Here is a 5,000-nt window from a genome sequence, read left to right as displayed (position 1 = left end):
ACGGGCCGTGGCCTCATTCAAGTTGGACTTGGGCTCGGCGCGAGGCGTCGGGGTAGTGGACCCTCCCAAACACCACATGCCACGACAGGCGGCCGCCTGCGGGGTTCGGTGCTGGACTCTTCCCTGTTCGCTCGCCGCTACTGGGGGAATCCTTGTTAGTTTCTTTTCCTCCGCTTAGTAATATGCTTAAATTCAGCGGGTAGTCTCGCCTGCTCTGAGGTCGTTGTACGAGGTGTCGCACGCCACGCCGCCAGCCGGCTGTGCACGCTACCGAGTAAGTACCGGTATGCGAACCGCCAGGCGACGGGCGCGCATCGCACGTTTAAGGAGACGCGGCCGGCCCCACAGGCGGCCACGACACTCCCAGGTCAGCGAAGCGGGGCAAACGCCGCGCGCTTCAGTATACGTAGCCGACCCTCAGCCAGACGTGGCCCGGGAACGGAATCCATGGACCGCAATGTGCGTTCGAAACGTCGATGTTCATGTGTCCTGCAGTTCACATGTCGACGCGCAATTTGCTGCGTTCTTCATCGACCCACGAGCCGAGTGATCCACCGTCCTGGGTGATCTTTTCATAGTTTCCACCATCTCTTTCGAGACAGTTGCATAGGCGGGACTGAGGCGTGTGGCGGCCCTGTTCCAGCGTTCAGTGTCCAACGGCCTCACGGCCGATGGGCGTCGTACGGCTCCACACCGGAGCGGACAGGCAGTCGGGCGAAAGTCATTCAAAACCGGCGCCAGGCGCCAGGTGCCGCAGGCCAGCCGCTCCAGCGCTTCAGCGCTCGTACCACACAACATTGCCGTTAGTTTTGAGACGAACGCGTGGTTCCGCACGCGGCGCACGGCTACCGCGAGCCGTACAGGTAGCTGCGTGTTGCGCGACACGACACGCACATCGAAAGACATGCAGTCTAGTCGGTAATGATCCTTCCGCAGGTTCACCTACGGAAACCTTGTTACGACTTTTACTTCCTCTAAATGATCAAGTTTGGTCATCTTTCCGGTAGCATCGGCAACGACAGAGTCAATGCCGCGTACCAGTCCGAAGACCTCACTAAATCATTCAATCGGTAGTAGCGACGGGCGGTGTGTACAAAGGGCAGGGACGTAATCAACGCGAGCTTATGACTCGCGCTTACTGGGAATTCCTCGTTCATGGGGAACAATTGCAAGCCCCAATCCCTAGCACGAAGGAGGTTCAGCGGGTTACCCCGACCTTTCGGCCTAGGAAGACACGCTGATTCCTTCAGTGTAGCGCGCGTGCGGCCCAGAACATCTAAGGGCATCACAGACCTGTTATTGCTCAATCTCGTGCGGCTAGAAGCCGCCTGTCCCTCTAAGAAGAAAAGTAATCGCTGACAGCACGAAGGATGTCACGCGACTAGTTAGCAGGCTAGAGTCTCGTTCGTTATCGGAATTAACCAGACAAATCGCTCCACCAACTAAGAACGGCCATGCACCACCACCCACCGAATCAAGAAAGAGCTATCAATCTGTCAATCCTTCCGGTGTCCGGGCCTGGTGAGGTTTCCCGTGTTGAGTCAAATTAAGCCGCAGGCTCCACTCCTGGTGGTGCCCTTCCGTCAATTCCTTTAAGTTTCAGCTTTGCAACCATACTTCCCCCGGAACCCAAAAGCTTTGGTTTCCCGGAGGCTGCCCGCCGAGTCATCGGAGGAACTGCGGCGGATCGCTGGCTGGCATCGTTTATGGTTAGAACTAGGGCGGTATCTGATCGCCTTCGAACCTCTAACTTTCGTTCTTGATTAATGAAAACATACTTGGCAAATGCTTTCGCTTCTGTTCGTCTTGCGACGATCCAAGAATTTCACCTCTAACGTCGCAATACGAATGCCCCCGCCTGTCCCTATTAATCATTACCTCGGGTTCCGAAAACCAACAAAATAGAACCGAGGTCCTATTCCATTATTCCATGCACACAGTATTCAGGCGGGCTTGCCTGCTTTAAGCACTCTAATTTGTTCAAAGTAAACGTGCCGGCCCACCGAGACACTCAATAAAGAGCACCCTGGTAGGATTTCAACGGGGTCCGCCTCGGGACGCACGAGCACGCACGAGGCGGTCGCACGCCTTCGGCTCGCCCCACCGGCAGGACGTCCCACGATACATGCCAGTTAAACACCGACGGGCGGTGAACCAACAGCGTGGGACACAAATCCAACTACGAGCTTTTTAACCGCAACAACTTTAATATACGCTATTGGAGCTGGAATTACCGCGGCTGCTGGCACCAGACTTGCCCTCCAATAGATACTCGTTAAAGGATTTAAAGTGTACTCATTCCGATTACGGGGCCTCGGATGAGTCCCGTATCGTTATTTTTCGTCACTACCTCCCCGTGCCGGGAGTGGGTAATTTGCGCGCCTGCTGCCTTCCTTGGATGTGGTAGCCGTTTCTCAGGCTCCCTCTCCGGAATCGAACCCTGATTCCCCGTTACCCGTTACAACCATGGTAGGCGCAGAACCTACCATCGACAGTTGATAAGGCAGACATTTGAAAGATGCGTCGCCGGTACGAGGACCGTGCGATCAGCCCAAAGTTATTCAGAGTCACCAAGGCAAACGGACCGGACGAGCCGACCGATTGGTTTTGATCTAATAAAAGCGTCCCTTCCATCTCTGGTCGGGACTCTGTTTGCATGTATTAGCTCTAGAATTACCACAGTTATCCAAGTAACGTGGGTACGATCTAAGGAACCATAACTGATTTAATGAGCCATTCGCGGTTTCACCTTAATGCGGCTTGTACTGAGACATGCATGGCTTAATCTTTGAGACAAGCATATGACTACTGGCAGGATCAACCAGGGAGCTGCGTCAACTAGAGCTGAGCAGCCGGCCGCCCGGGAGTGTGTCCCGGGGGCCCGCGCGAACACGCAAGCGTCCGCTCAATTATTCTGCAAACAGGAGGAGGCTGAGCTCCCCTGCACAACACACCTCGAAACCCTCTCAGGTCCCGGCGGCGCGCAGCGCCGTCCTAAGTACTTGGTCGGGTTCGAGAGAGGCGCAATCGCCCGGAGTTAGGCGAGTAGACGCTTTAGGTGCGACCACCCGTGCTCCCAACTGAGCTTGCCGCTGCCGACAGAGGCCCGGGAGCGTGCTGTCGTGGCATTGCCGGCGGGAGACAACACGCGCCACCTACGGTGACCGGCAGCTCCAACGCCAGCGCCACAGAAGGACAAAAGCCCCACTTGGGTGCCGAAGCGAACTCTCCCAGCACAGCGCACGCGCCAACACGTCCGCACAGCTGCGATACAAACCACCTGCGAGAACCGCTGGGGCGACCGAGCAGCAGACGGCGTCGCGGCGCCGAGCGCCGGGCGGCGGCGCATCCTCAGCGCACACAGTCCTCAATCGGACCAGCACACTGCAGATGGCCACCGCGCTTCGCACCGGGCCCGCGAGGACCTACTTTGGCCGCAAGGCGCCGCGAGCAGGGGGCGCCGGCGCGCAGCTGCGCCGCCTGCCGCGTCCGTCGGCCGGCGCGCCTGCCACTGGCCGCCCCCACCAGCCGGCTGTAGCGCGTGCGCCCACGCACCGCGCTGCCAGCACGCCGGGCGGCCCCCCCTCACCGGCCGGGGACGGTCCCACCCAGCCACCGCCGCGTATCGCCTCACACCCAGATCCCCTTTCACGTTCGTGGGCATGGTGGGTCCCCTTTCACGTTCGTGGGCATGGTGGGTATCCATGAAACAACCGGTTAATAGCTCGACCGATCGTCGCCAACACTGATTCACCTCTAGCGAGAACAACCGCACCACAACGGGTTACCAGTTGTTCATTTGCGTAACGTCACCAGCAAACGTAGACGTCCATCGCCATTTGCAACGAGTATTGCATGCCTGTGTCAGGTGTCACAACACACTACGTCTGCCCACATAGACGCAACAACATGTGCACGCCTAGAGAACACGTGGAAGGTAGTCCCCGTACGTATGCGGTGTCCATTGCGCGAACGACTGTCAGCCGGCCTCTGCAGCATGTCGCAGATGTGGAACGCGGTGCAACATGCTATCACAGTGTGTGAGAAGAGACGACTACGTCCGAATACACGCTCCACTACATCAACAGACTGCTCATGCTGATCGCCATCCAGGGCGTCCGTTCCTCCCACACGTCTGAATGGCGTACCACACTGCAATCCAGCTCCTAAAGGGAGACGACACGTAGCTGCGTCCACAATATTTGGACTGTATGGTCCGCCGTTGCTAGGCGCAGTCGTCGTACGGTCACACATGTGCCACGATGTATCATTCAGTACATACGGACCAATGTGCAGCACAGTTTGTGGGTTTTGCGTACATCCGCGGACAGGTGACAGGCCGTACCACAACGTAGGCTGAGTACGTCGGCATGCGAAGGGCATTGAACATGCAAACTTCTCAACGACCAGCTTGCGAAGGCAGGGGGGAAGGGGGGGGGCATGTACGTCCTGCTGCTATCCACATTACAGTGTATAGCAGGAGCATGTGGAAAGTCAGCAACACTTGCAAGGTGTTTAACATGACGCGATACACAGGGGACCGGGCAGTGCGAATAGCGAACTATATTGCGAGGGTTGCGGTTAGGCAACACTACACTAATTTAACGAGTTGCATAACAATTACAGAGCAGGTTCAGCGACAACGTGCGTCAGGTTAAGGCGCAATATAGGTTAGGTTGAGGCGCAATATGGGTTACGTTAAGGCACAAATTAGGTTACGTTAAGGCACAAATTAGGTTACGTTAAGGCACAAATTGGGTTACGTTAAGGCACAAATTGGGTTACGTTAAGGCACAAATTGGGTTACGTTAAGGCACAACATGGGTTACGTTAAGGCACAACATGGGTTACGTTAAGGCACAACATGGGTTACGTTAAGGCACAACATGGGTTACGTTAAGGCACAACATGGGTTACGTTAAGGCACAACATGGGTTACGTTAAGGCACAACATGGGTTACGTTAAGGCACAACATGGGTTACGTTAAGGCACAACATGG

The 5,000-nt window shown here is 56.3% G+C and overlaps 2 non-coding genes and 1 pseudogene across 2 annotated transcripts; all 3 read right to left on the bottom strand.

Moving 5' to 3' along the window:
- The window catches only part of LOC126439620 (large subunit ribosomal RNA), a 7,281-nt pseudogene extending 7,058 nt beyond the window's left edge, over positions 1 to 223 (bottom strand).
- Positions 224 to 411: 188 nt separating this feature from the next.
- LOC126439642 (5.8S ribosomal RNA) lies at positions 412 to 566 on the bottom strand. The gene has a single exon (XR_007581279.1). It is a non-coding gene; the product is annotated as a 5.8S ribosomal RNA (ribosomal RNA).
- A 353-nt stretch (positions 567 to 919) lies between these two features.
- LOC126439657 (small subunit ribosomal RNA) lies at positions 920 to 2,828 on the bottom strand. Its single transcript, XR_007581293.1, has one exon. It is a non-coding gene; the product is annotated as a small subunit ribosomal RNA (ribosomal RNA).
- Between the last annotated feature and the right edge of the window lie 2,172 nt (positions 2,829 to 5,000).

The sequence above is a fragment of the Schistocerca serialis genome, unplaced genomic scaffold (assembly GCF_023864345.2).
Source record: "Schistocerca serialis cubense isolate TAMUIC-IGC-003099 unplaced genomic scaffold, iqSchSeri2.2 HiC_scaffold_133, whole genome shotgun sequence".
Lineage (NCBI taxonomy): Eukaryota > Metazoa > Arthropoda > Insecta > Orthoptera > Acrididae > Schistocerca > Schistocerca serialis.
Note: the sequence above shows the minus strand (reverse complement) of the source record. Positions and strands in the feature narration are given on the sequence as shown.